The sequence below is a fragment of the Callospermophilus lateralis genome, chromosome 1 (assembly GCF_048772815.1).
Source record: "Callospermophilus lateralis isolate mCalLat2 chromosome 1, mCalLat2.hap1, whole genome shotgun sequence".
Taxonomy (NCBI): Eukaryota; Metazoa; Chordata; class Mammalia; order Rodentia; family Sciuridae; genus Callospermophilus; species Callospermophilus lateralis.
The window spans coordinates 125,780,659-125,801,094 of NC_135305.1; the positions used below are offsets into that span (position 1 = coordinate 125,780,659).

The 20,436-nt window shown below is 42.5% G+C and overlaps 1 pseudogene; it reads right to left on the reverse strand.

The window, feature by feature from the left end:
* Nucleotides 1-10,057: 10,057 nt before the first annotated feature.
* On the reverse strand, nt 10,058-20,209 carry LOC143398502 (reticulon-4 receptor-like; annotated as a pseudogene).
* Between the last annotated feature and the right edge of the window lie 227 nt (nt 20,210-20,436).

Genomic DNA, 20,436 nt, shown 5'->3' on the forward strand with positions numbered 1-20,436 from the left:
TACGAAGGGCAGCAGAATACAACATACACTAGTTAGGCAGTTTGTAAAAAAAAAAAATGGATGTGTAACCGATGTGATTCTTCAATCTGTATACAGCGTAAAAATGGGAGTTCATAAACCACTTGAATCAAATGTATGAAGTATGATATGTCAAGAGCTTTGTAATGTTTTGAACAACTAATAATAAATAATTTTAAAAAAGAAATACGGAGCACTGTGGCCATAAACAAAGATTTTATGAGAATGTTTATCCATGCTTGAAAGGATTAAGCTGTCGAAAGGAATTTTTTTTTCTTTTCCCTTGTTTTAATTAACAATGCTGCATAAAAGAAGGAGAGAGAAAAGTAAAGAAGGTGCTCATTTCTACTGGATGTGTGTGTGTGTGTGTCTTTCTTTAAACATCTCTGCTGTAACAGGAACTACAGATTGTCAGCGGGTTCTGACACTCCCCTGGGCTTCTGGAGCCCCAGCTGTCCCCAGAGCCATCTGGCGCCACCAACAATGTTCCCCTCTGCTGTTCCCTTCCCCAAATTACTGAATTTTTCTCCTCCTCCTCCCCAGCCCCTGACCTGTGGGGTGGGGGCCTTCCCTGTATGCACCCTACCTAGTTTCTTGGCCATGTGGCCTCTTTCCTATTTGTTTCTGAGTCTTCCCTGGCCTAGGCCTTGGGAAAGTGTGCAAATGTGTATTTCTGTCTGTGCTGTGGGTACTTTTTTCAAACATAGGCATGCATGCATGTAGCTCCTGCCTGGTCATATGTGTGTGTGTTGTGCACACATGTGTATAAGGGCATGCAGATCCTCAAAGGACTGTTTCTGGGCTGTGGGTGTGTTGTAAGAGGAATAGAATCTGGTTATAACCCTGGGCAGTGGTAGGAAGGTGTACACAGTTCCTGCCTGGCCCCAAGCCTGGCTTTACCAAATCAGCTGTTCTTCAGGGCCACCCTACTCCTGTTCATCTCCCAGAAGAGGGAGAATGTTCTTAATCTCTTATCCTCAACCTCCTCTTGGGGGCAACACAAAGCTGGGTGGAAGGAACTAAAGTAGATGTCCTGAAAAAAGCAGCCTCACAGAGACCCACGGGCCTGGCATATGCTCTGTCAATCCAGCTCTCAGGGTAGGTGTTTGGTGTTAGGGTCTGTAAACAAGTCAGGATGGCGCCAGGCATTTTGCCAGAGGGAGTGGTTTGTGAAGTAACTCCACATTAAGTGTGGAGATTCCTTATTGGTTGACTGCTGTATCTAGTTTATGTTAATTAAGATAAGCTGTGTGGAATGTATATATACCCCTCCTGTCCTACAATAAACAGCTCCTACTCCTGCTGTATCAATGTACACAAGTTGCTCGTCAACCCCCGGTTATTTTGCTGCAGCCGGACTGCAGCAGATGGTGGCTCGTACTGGGAGCCCAGGGACACTCAGGGATAAGTGACAAAGAAAAGCTGCCCATCCCTAGATAGGATGGGAGAAAATCTGCTAGTCCCTAGGAAGATAGGGTGAGAGGAAAAATGGCCATTTGGAGAAAATGGAGAAGATTGATACAGTATGTTTGTGTCTTGTTTTGTCTGGAAATGTTGTATTGTCTTTGTGACGAAAATATGGAAGGGGTGTTAAGTAAATTACTAAGGGAAGAAGGCACCCCACTGGAACCAAGAATAGTTAGAGCATGTGTTCATAAGAGCCCAGGAACTCTAGTCAGAAAGAAAAAGAAAGTTCAGAAGAAGAAGGATTATCAGGAAAAAAGTGGCAGCAAAAGGCTATTACTGAATACTTTTCGTTACTGGAGGGTGCGTGAATCAGTGCGGTGGCTGCCACGTGCGCGAGCCAGTCATGACGCAGCAAAGACTTTCCAAGTGGCGGCAGCCGGCTCTTCCCCCCACCCCCGCCTGGGGAGCGGGACACCACTGCGAGAGCCCAAATCCAAACCTGATCCGGAGGCACAGTCTCGCAGTCTCTTGCTCCCTGTCCCCAGTGGCAGTTTGAGTCTGGGGCCATCTGGGGCTGCTGGGATGCTGCAGGTGGAAGACTGGCTCGTGTCCCTTAAGTTTGATCATGTCCAAGGCCAGTAACTACAATGGTTCTCCAACACCTAGAAGCTAATGAGTAATGAACGCCATTAAGGCCTATTTCAAATGTAAAAAAACCTTGAGATAATGTACTAAATTGTTCAAAAGGTTGTTTTCTTAGTGCCTGCCGGAATACTACAGGATTTTCTTTAGCCAGCATTGCCGGAGTTCCTGCCTTCATCCCAGTGCCGGTGAAAATGAGGGTGGAAGAATTTCCAGCATTGCTAAGAACCGGACGCAGTTTGCTGGGGCCCCTTTGGCTGTGGCTCTCAACATCCCCCCATCTCTGTTTAAACAACAAGCATGTGGCTTAGGGACTGTGCCTGCCTTAGGTTGTCGAATACTACATATGGATATAGTCCTTACCTGTCATCGGATGAGCTGACCTCAAGGCGTCAGCCTCCTGTCTTAGGTTGGTACCATTGCAATTGGATCTTACCCATCATTGACTACCGGTCCAGGATACAGCCACACCTGTGGATAGGTCTTTGTACCAGCGGAGGGGTGGGGGGTGAGGTTCTTTGCCTCACCTCTGTTGGCCCCCAAATTTTAGCTGAACGACCATCACAAGCAGAAGGGAGGAAGATACACCAAGTCAATTGATGGCTCCTTTTGGAAAAATTGTGCCACTGATGACACCATCAGCAAAAATACCCCAACTCTACCACAAGTCTCTGCACCAACATATAGTTCATAATGCATACAAGTGAGTTCACAATGCATACAAGTTATACATAGTCCAGGCAAGTTCTGCAAGCAGTTCAGTGATGGCTCCTTTTGGAAAAATTGTACCACCAATGACACCATCAGCAAAAATACCCCAACACTACCACAAGTGAATGTACCAATAGATAGTTCACAATGCATACAAATGAGTTCACAATGCATACAAGTGATACATAGTCCAGGCAAGTTCTGCAAGCAGTTCAGTGATAGCTATTGCAGAAGCTGTAGATTGGTTTTATCTTTGTCTTCACTGGCACTGGGATGAAGATAGGAATCCTGGTAATAATAGCTAAAGAAAAAATTATGTAACATTCAAGAAGGCACTAAAAGAAAACAATTTTTCTGAACAATTTACATCATCTTGAACAGAATTATTAAATATAATGAAAATGAAAGGTAAAAGTAAACAAACAGATCTGTTAACCTCCTTTTTTGTTCACATATTAAAATAATACTCAACAGCTGATTACCCAATTTAAATTAAACCATTTAAGTCACGTGAATTAAAAAAAAATAATTGGATCCATTTTTTCATGAGCGCTCATCATATATGATATATGGACATATGTACATACAAACATACAACATAAAACACATATATAATACATACAACACATATCATAATAGTAAAGGCCTTATAACTTTCAGGTGAAATCTCCATTGCAATGTTTAAAAACTCTATAGTCAAAAAATAGAACTGATCAGCAAAACATTAACCTAGGTCTTTATGAGCTCAAAAAACAAAATAGAACTTCATGATGTGGGAAAGGGTAATAATAAAATAGATATCTGGTTCTTTTGCAGATGTAAAAGGGTAGCCAAACTGGAGTTCTGGATATCAGCTGTTGTGGATGTGAGCCAAATCATCTTCTTTTTGGTCTGTAGAAATCGCTTTAGTTAATCTCTCTGGAATGCAAATCAGCTGCTGTTCTCCCTTGGAAACACACAAACAGACCCCCGACTCCAGACAATCACTGGGTCAGGACCTTAGTTAATCTCTCTGGAATCCAAATCCGCTGCTGTTCTCCCTGTGGAAACACACAAACAGACCCCCGACTCCAGGAAATCACTGGGTCAGGACCTTTCCATTGTCCTGTTAGAATATCCTTCCAAAGTACCTTGGGCTTATGTACATTTTTTGGACACATATGCCTTTCCGCAGCACTAAGCCCTGATGAATCCAAATTCAAAAAGTTTAGAGTAAAAAGGGTTATTTTAAGTTTATCTTTGGGGAATATATACCCCTTCCCAATTTCCTCTTTTTGCTTTAATAAATAAATTTTAATAGTTTGATGAGCTCTTTCAACTATGCCTTGTCCCTGAGAATTGTATGGGATTCCTATTACATGAGTAATGCCAAATGATGAGCAAAATTGTTTAAAAGAGGTAGAAGTATAACCAGGGGCATTGTCTGAATTTAACTGTTTTGGAACACCCACAGTGGCAAAATTTTGTAAGCAATGAGCTATAATATCTTTAGTTTTTTCTCCGGCATGAAGGGATCCCATCAAAAATCCAGAAGAAGTATCAACTGTAACATGCAAATATTTTAATTTTCCAAATTCTGGCAAGTGTGTGACATCCATCTGCCAAATATGGTTAGGTATCAGTCCTCTAGGATTGATTCTAAGATTAACTTGTGGTAAAAAGGTCACACAATTTTGACATTGTTTTATTATTTGTCTAGCTTGTTCCTTAGTTATTTTAAAATGCTTTTGTAAAGTATTAGCATTGACATGAAACTTTTTATGAAAATGTGTAGATTCTTCTAGTGTAGAGAAAATATGTATGTCATGTGTAGTTTTATCTGCTAAATCATTGCCCAAAGTAAGGGCTCCAGGCAATCCTGTATGTGCCCTGATATGTCCTATAAAGAATGGATCTTTTCTGTCCCAGATTAGACTTTGTATAGTGGAAAGCAAAGAGAAAACATTAGAGGAAGAGGAAATATTACCAGCGTCTTCAAGGGATACTATAGCATTAACTATATACTGACTATCAGAAAATAAATTAAATACAGAATCTTTAAACATCACAAGAGCTTGTAATACTGCATTAAGCTCTACCTTTTGAGCTCATTGTTTGGGTACTAAAACTGTAAAAGTTTGATCAGGTGTAACTATTGCTGCTATACCATTATTTGACCCATCAGTGAATATATTTGGAACATTCATGATAGGTGTTTTTCTTGTCATTTTTGGAAAAATTACAGGATGCAATGACCAAAAAGACAATAAAGGATTAGATGGTAAGTGGTTATCAAATGAAACATTAGATTTGCACATGATTATTGCACAACTATTTAACTCATTAGCTAACTCATCAATTTGATCCATAGTATATGGAGTAATAATTTTATTGGGAGAAACTCCAAACACTCCGTTTGCTGCTTTTATTCCTTTGAGTATTAATTGTCCTACAGCCTCAGGATGCCTAGTAAGAATAGTGCTAGGCGAATAAGATAAATGTATCCATAATAATGGACCATGGTTGAGGATAATAGAACTCCTAAATAATTAATTGGAAAATTTAATTGTACTTTATCTATTGCTATCTCTAGATTATAATTTTTTAATAAGTTTGTATGTGTGGCATAACATTCTAGCAATGTGTTTTTATCTTTGTGTGCTAATAATACATCATCCATATAGTGAAATATTTGTAATTTAATATTTTGATGTTTAAGTGGCTGGATTACTTTGTTAACATAAATTTGACACATAGTTGGACTGTTATCCATCCCTTGAGGGAGTACTTTCCATTCATATCTCTGATCAGGACCTTCATGATTCAGTGCAGGGATAGTAAATGCAAAACGTGGACTATCCTCAGGATGAATTGGAATTGAAAAAAAATCTTTAATATCTATAACTAAAACATACCAGGTTTTTGGCATAGCAGACAACTGAGTAATCCCCGATTGAGCAGGTCCCATAATAACAATCTCATTATTAATGGCTCTTAAATCTTCCAATAATCTACGTTTACCAGATTTCTTTTTGATGACAAAAATGGGAGTACTATGGGGAGATACAGAAAGTTGTATATGTCCTTCCACTAATTGTTGTTTGACCACGTCATAGGCTGCTTGTATCTTTTCTTTAGTCAGGGGCCACTGAGGAAGCTATACTGGTCTTTCTGATTTCCAAGTAATTTTTATTGTCTCAGTGACCCTTACTGAAAATCCAATCCATGTCTGTCCATTCCTTGATCTATTTGTATTGGTGCTGCTATACCTTGTTCTTGTTCTTCTAATCTTTTTTCTTTCCTAAAAACTTGTCTAGCCCTAATAGTGGGTGCATTTTGATTGATGTTATTTGTTAATGTCAAACCTAATTGATTTAGGACATCTTATCCCCATAAATTTACAGGAAGATGATCCAATACATATGGCTGTATAGTTCCTTCACATCCTTCAGGATCCTTCCAATCTAATACCATTGCACTTCTATAGGGATTAGTTGCCACTCCTAGGCCTCAAAGCGTTTGAGTAGCTTGTTGTAATGGCCAATGTTTTGGCCGTTCTTGATGAGAGATGATGCTAAGGTCTGCACCTGTATACAGTAGCCCATTAAATTCATGTCCTTGAATATTTAGTTTTAGCATGGGGCGAGAATATAAATTTAAAGAAAGCATACCCAATCTACACCTATGGAGCCTAATCCCCTGGAACCTCTTTCTATAGTACAACTGGAAAATTTATCATGCAGGCTGGGTATTATTAGTAACTGTGATATTCTATCTCCTGGTGAAATTACTGATATACCCTTTGGAGAACTGGCTATAATTTTTATTTCACCTTCATAATCGGGATCAATTACCCTAGGACTTTTCATAAGTCCTTTTAGAGTAGAAGAACTGCGTCCCAATAATAAGCCTACTGTTCCTTTGGGAAGAGGTCCTTTTACCCCTATGGGAATGATTTGAACTCCCATATCTGGAGTTAGTACTGTTCTGGCAGAAGTGCAGATGTCCAATCTTGTGCTTCCTCTGGTTTGTCTAGTGAGGTATTTAATGGACAATGTGTCCTGGGCACTGCCCTGATGGGGTTGCTGGGTTCCTCCAGTGCTCCGTATATTTGTGGTCTTGGGCCCCGGAGCATTGGGCCCCCCTGTCCATTTTTTGGCAATGGAGCCCATTGCCTTTTTCCATGATATCATGGATTAACACCTGATCCTTGTTTGTTTTTTGATAATGGAGTACCCTCTATGGTGGTTTGAGAACAGCATTGATTAGCCCAATGTCTCCCTCTATGGCATCATGGGCAAATACCCGGTATTCTACTCCTTTAATAACTAGTTTTGTTAAACACTCCTCCTATGGGGCAATTCCTTTTAAAATGTCCTGTTTGTTCACAATTGTAGTTTTTGGCCTGGCATCTAAAACCTGTTGTATTGCAGCTGCCACGACTTGCCCTTGTTCATTAATGTCTCTACATAATTTAATATGTGTTTAAATCTTCATGTCTCCATGGTCTAATGACCTCTCTGCAGTAACGATTTGATTGGTCATAAGCCAGTTGTTTTATTAATGACATTGCTTGTTCTGTATCTACAAATTCAGCGTAAGGTTTATTAGCTCCTTGTATTACCTTAGATAATTGACCTTGTAAACCTCCATGTCCGTGTAAAGTCTTCCATGCCCTAACCGCATCAACAGCAATTTGTAAGTATATGCCAGGATCATATGCAATTTGTTGCTGCTGATCCTCATAACATCCCTTTCCTAACAACATATCTAGATTTCTCTGAGGATAACCAGCTGCTGCATTTCGCATAGCCGTCTCCTTGCAATATTCCTCATTGGCAACCTTCCATAACTGGTATTGTCCTCCATTTCGCACAGCTTTACACATATTAGCCCAATCTGCTGGCGTCATGTTCAAGTTGATTTTGGATTTGACCATGCTTACAGTGAAGGGTGCTTGAGGACCATAGGTTGTTACAGCCTCTTTTAGCTGCTTCACTTTTTTTAAATTTAAAGCATGGTGAATTCACTGCCCTCCTGCCTGCTCAAACACAGGGCGTGTTAATATTTGAGATCCTGTCTCAGGATCTCATCTATCAACTGCAGGGGTTGGGGGCCTCCCAGCATATGGAGGTGGCATTGTTGGTTGGACACTTACGTCCTCTGGTGATAGAAAGGTGTTAGTAGCAGTCTCTGTAGAGGTGGTGCTGTTGGTTGGACACTTATGCCCTCTGGTGATAGAAAGGTGTTAGTTGCAGTCTCCTTTTGTAACTTTTCCCCTGATGGCTTTTTCTGCTCTAAACTTTCTTCCTCTGTCTGACTAGCTCAAGAGACCTTCTCGTTTACTTGAATTTTTTTCCTCTGTCTGACTAGTTCGAGAGACCTTCTCTTTTACTTGAATTTTTTTCCTCTGTCTGACTAGCTTGAGAGACTTTTTTTTACTTGAATTTTTTTCTCTGTCTGACTAGCTCAAGAGACCTTCTCTTTTACTTGAATTTTTCTACTATAACTATAATACAACCCAACAAGATAACACCTAACAAAACTGAAACAGAGTTAAACAATATTGGAACAACAAAAATCATTATAATAGCCTCCTGAAATGTCCATCCGTTCTTTCTCCCTATCTGTTCCTCAGATGTGAACGGTTTTTCTTCCATCTTACACATCTCCAGGGACAGGTAACTTAAAACAAAAGTGAAGCAAAACAAAAGAAGAATCTTAAAATGGCTACCCATCCTCTCGCCCTGCCCTCAGGTGCGAGCAGTTTACCTTATCACTTACCCTCAGTCGTTCCCCATACAGGCCACCAAATGCTGCAGTCTTGCTGGGCACAATTCAGGAGCCACTTGTCAAAAGAAACGAACTTTATTTTTAGAACACACACACCGTACCACACAGCTTCTCAGGAAAACCCTCAGAGCCCAACTGCCACCACCGGCTTCCCACAAGCCTCTCCACCTCCCCCACTCCTCCTCCTCTTGAGGTCGATTGGCTTGGTCACATGGGCAGAGCCAAAAAAGTCCCCCAATGAGTATCTCTGTGGCCTGAAAGGGCGGGAAAACAGCCCAATGAGCATCACCGCAGAGGAGCCAATCAGTTGGCAGCTAGAAATTTGCTGGGGCTGCTGTGAGCCAATCATTAGCTAGAAGCTGGGAAGTTTGCTGGCAGCTGGAAGTTTGCTGGGGCCCCTTCGGCTATGGCTCTCAACAGGTGAAAACGAGGGTGGAAGAATTTCCAGTGTTGCTGAGAACCGGACGAGACATTGGATCAAGCTAGCTGCCTGCAGAACTTACCTGAACTGTTATTTACCTGGACTGTGAGTTCATCTATTGAGACACTGTTTTACCTGGACTGAGACAACAAACTGTAATCTACAACAAATTGTAACTCGGTATCTTTGCTAATGGTGTCATTGCTGGTATGATTTTTCAAGGGCTTCTTGCATGGAGCCATCAATTGGCTTGGAATTGTGGCATTTTGTATCCTCCCCTTCTGCTTGTAGCAGATTATTTATGGTGTTTGTGTAAAAACCACTATGGTCGTTATTTAAATTAAACAAAAGGGGGAAATGTTAGGGTCTGTAAACAAGTCAGGATGGCACCTGGCATTTTGCCAGAGGGAGTGGTTTGTGAAGTAACGCCAGCAAGCCATTAAGTGTGAAGATTCCTTATTGGTTGACTGCTGTATCTAGTTTATGTTAATTAAGAAAAGCTGTGTGGAATGTATATATACCCCTCCTGTCCTACAATAAATGGCTCCTACTCCTGCTGTATCAATGTACACAAGTTGCTTGTCACCCCCCGGTTATTTTGCTGCAGCCGGACTGCAGCAGTTTGGGCTCAAGAGCAAGCTCAGAGGGTGGTAGGGATACCATGTCATACCTGGTACATGCAGCTGGGTGATTCCACTTCTTCTCAGAGGCCTTGTGTGATGGTGTCCAGTGAGGTGCAGCACCTGGTCCCACCCCTGCCTCTCATCATTCACAGCACCTCAGCCTGAGAGGCCATAGTTTAAGAAAAGATCTCTTTACTCCACATCATCCAATATTTTTACACAAGTAAATTAAAATGCATATCTATATATAGTGATATGGGTGGGAGAATGCATTCTGGCACAAATGCTACCCCAGCCTTGTAAACATGATGGGATGGAGATGGGGTTGGGCTTGTGGGGTGGCATCCATCAGGGAGGACTGGCCTGCCCAATGTGACCTGACCCTGGTGCTGGCTGGCTCCAGGGTGGGAGACCCCCTATGTACACACGCCTGGCTGCTGAGACGTTCTGGGGTTGTAGCTGGTCAGCAGGGTGCAAACATTGTCCACATTACCAGCACAAGGCCAAGGGGCACAAGGCTACAGGCCAGGGCTGGAAGGGCACCTGAACCCTCTTCATCACTTGCCCTGCTGCCTCCACTTCCTGCCTGTCATAGACAACACTGACTGCGGGCATGGTTCTTGCGGGAATAGCCTGTCCTCTGACGAGGACCAGTGGTGAGGACTCCTGGTGACTCAGACCCCCTCTGGCTGTAGTGCAGTCAGTGGGGGCTCTGCAGAGCTGGTCAGGGTCCCAAAGAGAGAGTCATTGATGTTACGTGGGCCTGAGTCATTGCCTCCTGGGCTGTCACCAGGTGGCACATGCCTCTTGAGTGTATTGCCAGCAGAAGCTGGCCTACCAGATTCTAGCACAGAGGCCTTGTCTGCAGCGAATGGCTGGCAGCATTTGGGCAGCTCCAGCAGCTCCTCATCAGTGGCCACACTAGTCCAGATGGGATAGAAGGGCCTGGCTGCCACAGCAGAGCCCTCTAGGTCATTGGCAACCAGACACTGGAAGTCATGGCCAGCCAGGTGCATGGGCAGTTTGCAGGGCATCTCAGATGAGGAACATTGGAACTGCTGCAGCCAGGCCCAGAATGGGTGTGCCAGGCAGTCACATACCCAGGGGTTGTCATTGAGCTGCAAATACTGTAGAGCACGTAGAGGTTCCAGCGCCTCTGCAGGCAGCATTGAGAGTCTGTTGGCAAACAGGTAGAGTGCCTGAGGTGGCCAAGGTCATGGAAGGCATGTGGGTGCACATGGGCCACACGATTCGGGATGGTCAACACTTTGCAGGCCATGGAAGGTGCGCTCAGGCACACTGGGGATATGGTTACTGTGAAGGAAATGTGTGTGAGGTTGCTCAGGTCATGGAAGCCATTGTCTGTCAGTGCCTGCAGCCAATTGTCTTGAAGGTAGAGGTACCGAAAGGTGGCCAGGCCACGGAACAGGCCAGGGCCCAGTTCCTGCAAGCTACAGCGGTCCAGATGCAGCATGTGCAGGTAGCCCAGGCCTTGGAAAGTGGCAGGTATGAAGGTACGAAGCTGGGCATTGTCGCTGAGATCCAGTTGCTCCAGGAGGGTCAGACCAGAGAACGTGGTGACATCAATCTGGGCCAGTGCATTGGAGTGTAGCCACAGGATGGTGAGATTATGGCAGGCATGGAAACCAGCAGCCGGCACATGGAAGATGTGGTTGCCATGCAGAAAGATGTGCAGGCTGGAGGCTGGGATGCCAGTGGACATGGCCTGCAGGCCTTGTTGGAGGCAGCTTTTTGTCACTTTGGGATCATTGTAGCACATACAGGCACCTGGGCACGGTGCTGCCACCTGCCAGGCCTGTAGCCACAACACCCATACCTGCAGTCGGCTTCCTATGGGTAGAAGAAAGGGTGGTTAGGGGCAAGAGATCACTAAGGGACTGGGAGGCCATGTTGGGGCCAGTTTGTGCCTTGGGATTGGGCCTTATGAGGGGCTGGGGCCAGGTCTGAGATGTGGCCTGGGATTTTGAAGTTTGGGGATCCTTGCTTTCATACCACATAGATGATGCTTGGCTATAACTTGTGCCTGGAGCCATACACTCTGGGAAAACATGTCTACAGACTCCCCACTGCACTCTTCTGGATGCTCATTCCCACTATCAAAGTTAGCCTACTAGGTCACCCAGCAAATACCTATGTGAAGGACTGTTGCTCACATCTGTATAGACCTTCTTGGGAATCTAGTGAACAGAGTCCCCCTGGGCCTGATCTCCATCCCCATATTCCAAGAATTATTCATGTCTTGCCTGCCCCCAGCCCCCTAACAGCTTGCAGGTCATGCTGGAGGAGGAGGAGATGTGCTCCTGGCATACATTGTAGGGCCACCCAGACTGAGCACAGGGACTACTAGGAAGTGGGGTTCAGACAGAGGAGCTGCAATCTAAGTCTCATCCCTAGTCTGTCAGCTGCTGGGGTTTGGGTAGCTTATGCAGAAATCCTCCTCCAATACTGTAGAAAGAGGCACACTGAGGTTCATAATTCTATGCCCAGCCTAGGCCCTTGTAGCTCTTGATAAACCCTAGAAGCTGGGATTCTGGGGATTCCCCCTCATTTCACAATGGGGAGTTGTGATTTAATGAAAAAACTGCAGATAGCAGCCACTATGGGTTCCAGGGGGTATGGGGTGGGTCTACCAACTAGCACCTCTGCTATTACAGGAATAGTGGTCTGGGTGCAGTGAGGGCATGGGGTGAAGGAGTACAGTTCCCACCCCAGAGTACCCTGCCCCCAGCAGGCTGCTCCCTCCTCCACACATCATCCATTTTAAGCACTTCCTAACTTGGCTTGGAACACCTCCTTCAGCCTCCTCCCCTGGCCTCATTTTCTGCTTGATGCCCTCCCAGGGGAAGAGTTCACTCTTCCCAGCTATTAACTGCAAGTCCCAGCTGCCGTCAACTCTCCAACCCAGGTGCACACTCAACTGGGACAGCCTCTCTGCAGCAATCTCCCCCTGCTCATCATGTTGTACCCTCACTTCCCTTGAAGGGCCAGACACTCCTGGGCCTTCAGTGAGGCTCTATACTAGCAAAAGACTTCTCCTGGGGCTAGGGCAACCTGGACTCAACAGCAGGGCCTATTATTCCACCATTAGATTCCCTGCCCCCTTTGTTTGTTTTTTTTTTATTATTTTATTTTATTTTTTTTATTGGTTATTCAAAACATTACAAAGATTTCAGAATCACATCGGTTACACATCCACATTTTTACATAATACCATAATAGTAACTGTTGTATTCTGCTACCTTTCCTATCCTCTACTATCCCCCCTCCCCTCCCCTCCCATCTTCTCTCTCTACCCCATCTACTGTAATTCATTTCTCTCCTTATTTTTTTCCCATTCCCCTCACAAACTCTTATATGTAATTTTGTATAACAATGAGGGTCTCCTTCCATTTCCAAGCAATTTCCCTTTTCTCTCCCTTTCCCTCCCACTTCATGACTCTGCTTAATGTTAATCTTTTCCTCCTGCTCTTCCTCCCTGCTCTGTTCTTGGTTGCTCTCATTATATCAAAGAAGACATTTGGCATTTGTTTTTTAGGGATTGGCTAGCTTCACTTAGCATAATCTGCTCTAGTGCCATCCATTTCCCTGCAAATTCCATGATTTTGTCATTTCTTAGTGCTGCGTAGTACTCCATTGTGTATAAATGCCACATTTTTTTTATCCATTCATCTATTGAGGGGGATCGGGGTTGGTTCCACAGTCTAGCTATTGTGAATTGTGCTGCTATGAGCATCGATGTGGCAGTATCCCTGTAGTACGCTCTTTTGAGGTCTTCAGGGAATAGTCCGAGAAGGGCAATAGCTGGGTCAAATGGTGGTTCCATTCCCAGCTTTCCCAGGAATCTCCATACTGCTTTCCATATTGGCCTCACCATTTTGCAGTCCCACCAGCAATGTATAAGAGTACCCTTTTCCCCACATCCTCGCCAGCACTTGTTATTGTTCGACTTCATAATGGCTGCCAATCTTACTGGAGTGAGATGGTATCTTAGGGTGGTTTTGATTTGCATTTCTCTGACTGCTAGAGATGGTGAGCATTTTTTCATGTAATTGTTGATTGATTGTATGTCCTCCTCTGAGAAGTGTCTGTTCAGGTCTTTGGCCCATTTGTTGATTGGGTTATTTGTTTTCTTATTGTTTAATTTTTTGAGTTCTTTGTATACTCTGGATATTAGGGCTCTATCGGAAGTGTGAGGAGTAAAAATTTGTTCCCATGATGTAGACTCCCTATTTACCTCTCTTATTGTTTCTCTTGCTGAGAAAAAAACTTTTTAGTTTAAGTAAGTCCCATTTGTTGATTCTTGTTTTTAACTCTTGTGCTATGGGTGTCCTATTAAGGAATTTGGAGCCCGACCCCACAATATGTAGATTGGAGCCAACCTTTTCATCTATCAGACGCATAGTCTCTGATTTGATATCAAGGTCCTTGATCCATTTTGAGTTAACTTTTGTGCATGGCGAGAGGAGGGGATTCAGTTTCATTTTATTGCATATGGATTTCCAGTTTTCCCAGCACCATTTGTTGAAGATGCTATCCTTCCTCCATTGCATGCTTTTAGCCCCTTTATCGAATATGATAGTTGCAATTTTGTGGATTGGTTTCTGTGTCCTCTATTCTATACCATTGGTCCACCCGCCTGTTTTGGTACCAGTACCATGCTGTTTTTGTTACTATTGCTTTGTAGTACAGTTCGAAATCTGGTATCGCTACACCTCCTGATTCACACTTCCTGCTTAGAATTGCTTTTGCTATTCTGGGTCTTTTATTTTTCCATATGAATTTCATGATTGCTTTATCTATTTCTACAAGAAATGCCGTTGGGATTTTGATTGGCATTGCATTGAACCTATAGAGAACTTTTAGTAATATTGCCATTTTGATTATGTTAGTTCTGCCTATCCATGAACAGGGTGTATTTTTCCATCTTCTGAGATCTTCTTCTATTTCTCTCTTTAGGGTTCTGTAGTTTTCATTGTATAAATCTTTCACCTCTTTTGTTAGGTTGATTCCCAAGTATTTTATTTTTTTTTTGAGGATATTGTGAATGGGGTAGATGTCCTCATTTCCAGTTCAGAAGATTTGTCGCTGATATACAGGAATGCCTTTGATTTATGCGTGTTGATTTTATATCCAGCCACTTTGCTGAATTCATTTATTAGCTCTAGTAGTTTCTTTGTAGACCCTTTTGTGTCTTCTAGGTATAGGATCATATCATCCGCAAATAGTGATAATTTAAGTTCTTCTTTTCCTATTTTTATGCCTTTAATTTCTTTCGTCTGTCTAATTGCTCTGGCCAGTGTTTCGAGAACTATATTGAATAGAAGTGGTGAGAGAGGGCATCCCTGTCTTGTTCCAGATTTTAGAGGGAATGCCTTCAGTTTTTTTCCATTTAGAATGATGCTAGCCTGAGGCTTAGCATATATAGCTTTTATAATTTTGAGGTAAGTTCCTGTTATCCCTAGTTTTCCTAATGTTTTGAACATAAAGGGATGCTCTACTTTGTCGAATGCTTTTTCTGCGTCCACCGAGATGATCATATGGTTCTTATCTTTAAGTCTATTGATGTGGTGAATAACGTTTATTGATTTCCGTATATTGAACCAGCCTTGCATCCCAGGGATGAATCCTACTTGATCATGGTGCACAATCTTTTTGATATGTTTTTGTATATGATTTGCCAGAATTTTATTGAGGATTTTTGCATCTAAATTCATTAGGGATATTGGTCTGTAGTTTTCTTTCTTTGAGGTGTCCTTCTCTGGTTTGGGAATCAGGGTGATATTGACCTCATAGAATGAATTTGGGAGTTCTCCCTCTTTTTCTATCTCCTGAAATAGATTATGGAGTATTGGTATTAGTTCCTCTTTAAATGTTTTGTAAAACTCTGCTGAATATCCATCTGGTCCTGGGCTTTTCTTGGTTGGTAGTCTTTTGATGGCTTCTTCTATTTCCTCCCTTGATATTGATCTGTTTAGGTTGTTTATATCTTCCTGATTCAATCTGGGTAGTTCATATGTCTCAAGGAATTTATCTATGCCTTCACTATCTTCTATTTTATTAGAGTATAGGGTTTCAAAATAATTTCTAATTATCGTCTGTATTTCTGAATTGTCTGTTGTGATGTTGCCTTTTTCATCCCGTAAGCTAGTAATTTGGGTTCTCTCTCTTCTTCTCTTTGTTAGTGTGGCTAGTGGTCTATCAATCTTATTTATTTTTTCAAAGAACCAACTTTTAGTTTTGTCAATTTTTTCGATTGTTTCTTTTGTTTCTATTTCATTGATTTCTGCTCTAATTTTAATTATTTCTTGCCTTCTACTGTATTTGCTGCTGATTTGTTCTTCTTTTTCTAAGGCTTTGAGGTGTAGTATGAGGTCATTTATTTGTTGGCTTTTTCTTCTTTTAAGGAATGAACTCCATGAAATGAATTTTCCTCTTAGTACTGCTTTCATAGTGTCCCAAAGATTTCGATATGTTGTTTCTGAGTTTTCGTTTACCTCTAAGAATTTTTTAATTTCCTCTTTGATGTCTTCTGTAACCCTTTGTTCATTCAGTAGCATATTGTTTAATCTCCATGTGATGTAGGGTTTTTCCTTTCTCATTTTATTATTGATTTCCAATTTCATTCCATTATGATCAGATAAAATGCATGGTAGTATCTCAACTCCTTTGTAATTGCTAAGCTTTGCCCTGTGACATAATATATGGTCTATTTTTGAGAAGGATCCATGTGCTGCTGAGAAGAAAGTGTATCCGCTTGATGTTGGGTGGTATATTCTGTATATATCAATTAAGTCTAAGTTATTTATTGTATTATTGAGCTCTATGGTTTCTTTATTCAATTTTTGTTTGGAAGATCTGTCCATTGGTGAGAGAGGTGTATAAAAATCTCCCATGATTATTGTGTTGTGGTCTATTAGACTCTTGAACTTGAGAAGAGTTTGTTTGATGAACGTAGCTGCACCATTGTTTGGGGCATATATATTAATGATCGTCAAGTCTTGTTGGTGTATGGTTCCCTTGAGCAGTATGTATTGTCCTTGTTTATCCCTTTTGATTAACTTTGGCTTGAAGTCTATTTTATTTGATACAAGTATGGACACCCCTGCTTGCTTCCGGGGTCCGTATGAGTGATATGATTTTTCCCAACCTTTCACCTTCAGTCTGTGTATGTCTTTTCCTATCAGATGAGTCTCCTGTAGGCAGCATACTGTTGGATCTTTTTTTTTAATCCATTCTACAAGCCTATGTCTTTTGATTGGTGCATTTAAGCCATTAACATTTAGGGTTACTATTGAGATATGGTTTGTATTTCCAGCCATATTTGGTTATGTATGATACTTAACATGATTAGTTTTTCCTCTATGCTTAGTTTTTCCTTTATTGTACTACCTCCCATTGTTGGTTTTCATTGTTATTTTTCATTTCCTCTTCCTGTAATGTTTTGCCAAGGATGTTTTGAAGAGCTGGTTTTCTAGCTGCAAATTCTTTTAACTTTTGCTTATCGTGGAAGATTTTTATTTCATCGTCAATCCTGAAGCTTAATTTCGCTGGATACATGATTCTTGGTTGGAACCCTTTTTCTTTCAGCGTTTGAAATATGTTGTTCCAGGATCTTCTAGCTTTCAGAGTCTGTGTTGAAAGATCAGCAGTTATCCTGATTGGTTTACCCTTAAATGTAATCTGCTTCCTCTCTCTTGTGGCTTTTAAGATTCTCTCCTTATTCTGTATGTTGGGCATCTCCATTATTATATGTCTTGGTGTGGATCTCTTATGATTTTGTATATTCGGTGTCCTGTAGGCTTCTAGTATTTGGATTTCTTTTTCATTCTTTAAGTCTGGGAAGTTTTCTAGTATTATTTCATTGAATAGATTACTCATTCCCTTGGTTTGGACCTCTGTACCCTCTTGTATCCCAATAACTCTTAGGTTTGGTTTCTTGATGTTATCCCATAATTCTTGGATGTTCTGCTCATGATTTCTTAACATTCTCGCTGAGCTGTCTATATTCTTTTCAAGTTGAAAAACTTTGTCTTCGTTGTCTGAAGTTCTATCTTCCAAGTGTTCTACTCTGCTGGTAATACTCTCATTTGAGTTTTTAATTTGGTTTATTGTTTCCTGCATTTCCAGGATTTCTGTTTGTTTGTTTTTTATATCCTCTATCTCCCTATAGAGTTGATCTTTTGTTTCTTGGATTTGTTTATGTAATTCATTGTCAAAGTGATTTTTCATTGTCTGAATTTGATGAATAATGTCTTCCTTGAGACTCCATATCATCTGAAGCATGTATATCCTGAACTCTTTGTCTGACATTCCATCAGCTGCAGATATTACCTCATCTAATGTTGAATTGACCTGTATTGTTTGTGGTCCTTTCTTTCCTTGTCTTTTCATACTGCTCATGATTCTTTCTAGCTTTGTGAAACTGTTGAGCTAATGTTTTTCCCCTTATATATTTGTATTGTTCTTGAATAGCTCCAATATCCCTCTTTTTCGGAGAAAGACAATGTTAACAGATCCCAATATCAACAGTACATTATCTAAGGACAAGTTTTCATTATTAATACATTTATAGTTAGATTCTAAGACTATAGATATTGGATTTAATTATTACTTAAGAATATATTCCTTAGTTTCATAAAAGGCGTACCATATCTGGTGGCATATAGAAAACTTAATTTCAGACGAAGGATGTTATACTTAAAGAGAAAGGAGTGAGGGAATGAGGTTAAACTAACTTAGCACCTTTGGAGAACTCTAACCACTCGACTGGTAATTTATGGAAGAATGTATAGACTCAACCTCCTATTTAGATTGTTACCCTATGTATAGATAGCAAAAGTTAGGAGATTGAAAGTGGTATAGAGAGAATATGAATTTAAAAAAAAGAAAAGAAATAACAAGGAAGAAAAGAGAAATAAGAGAAGGGAAAGGGAAGTAAGATAGAAATACAGAAAAAAAAATGGGGGGGAGGTGGGGTATATGCAATTCCTCTATATTATATTACTTTGGTAATTCAGTTGTTCATGCTCAGTTCTTGGTTTCACATATGCTGAAGTTGTGGAAGAGAGAGAAGAAAAGAGAAAGAGAGGAAAAAAAAAAAGTCTCTCAGAACACTGTTTTCCTTGCTTCCAGTAGGTGGTGTTGTCTATTCCTAGTTTGAGCCTCTGTATTCAGGGTGGTGGGTATAGCCAGTGTGAAGGGAAATGAGCTTCCACCTGTATTTTCCCTACTCTAGTCTCTGAGGTAGAAACCAGGTGCCTCTACAGTTGTTGTTTTGTGTTGATAGCTACAATCCCCAAAAGCTTGTGGGAAATATTTTGAGTTATCGCAGCTAAGGGTGGGGGAGTTGGAAACCGGGTACCTGGATCAGCCGCAACTGTGCTGGTAGCCACACCCACTTTGATGGGTTTTAAGGGTTGATGGGCTTCCTGGAGACTAGCGCTCGGGGCGGGACTGGACTTCCTCCTCCGGTCTGGCTGAGCGGCTGGCGCCTTCCTGCTCCGGTCTGGCTGGCGGCTGGCGCCTTCCTGCTCCGGTCTGGCTGGGCGGCTGTCGCGGCTTCCTGCTCCGGTCTGGCTGGGCGGCTGTCGCGGCTTCCTGCTCCGGTCTGGCTGGGCGGCTGTCGCGGCTTCCTGCTCCGGTCTGGCTGCTCCCTGCCCCCTTTGAATGCTGATGGTTCTTTCAGCCTGCCTCGCCTTCAGGAATTAGTCTATTGAAATGTGAATCCCCTTGGGAGGTTTATGGCTTATAAGCTAACACTTGAGTTATCAACTAACACCTTCGTTGACAGCTAACGTCTTCCTTGGTAGCTAGCTAAGAGCAGGATTCTGCGAACAGGAGCTGGCTAAGTGCTGGAGTCGAGGGGGAGGAGAGAGAGATCCATGGTCCAGCTTCAACCAGCCAGGACTGTGACACTTGGGCCTTCCATATTATGCTGGGCCCCCTGCCATAGGGGTCCTCTTCTGCCTAGAGCACAACAATTGCTCTAAATGCAGAGTTCCAGCAAACCAATTAAGTATAATAGTCATTAAATATGTCCCTAGGTTCTGGGAGACTGTCCAGGCATCTCCTCTTCTGAACTCTGCCTTACTGGGTTTGGGGTCATTTGTTGGTTGCAAGAGAGATGGCAGCCCCAGGATGGGGGTCCAGAAAGTCAGAAGCCTAGGAGCCCCCAAGCCCTGGGCAACCTTCCCAAGGCTGGCTATGCATGAGAGGCATTTTGGCCTAATGTTTTATTTAAACTACTGACACCCCTGCTTCCTTCTTATGCACCTTCCCTGGGAAAGTGGAGCTTGGCCATGCAAGTTCCCCATAGTGTTTCACCTGCTGTCACAGGCATGCACTGTGCTATGTAAACTGTATTTCCTAGCCCAGGAATTTAGGAAGACCTTGGGTTGGTTGCGTTGGGGGCCCCCAGTGGTCAGACTCACTGCCATAACTGGGCCACATCACCAGTCAAGCCATGCCACAGACTGTGCATATCACCAACTGTGCCATGCTCTTGATTAGGCCTCCCTGAGACTGGGCCATGCCACCAACCTCTCTCTGCCATAATGACAAGTTCTCTGTGCTACCTACCGTATATGTTGACCATGTCCCTCACATCATGACTGAGCTAGGCTACCACTGCACCATGTCCTGTGGCCCCCAAGACCTGAGGTGTGGTCCGTGAGTTCACTAGTATAGATGCCCATGTTGACTCCAGACCGAGCCACACAGGGGAGGCAGGCAACTGGGAGAGTGGCCACATGGCACTCAACCCTGGTAGCAGCAGGTATCAGGCACAAAGACAAGGCTCTATTCCTGCCAAGACAACTGCTT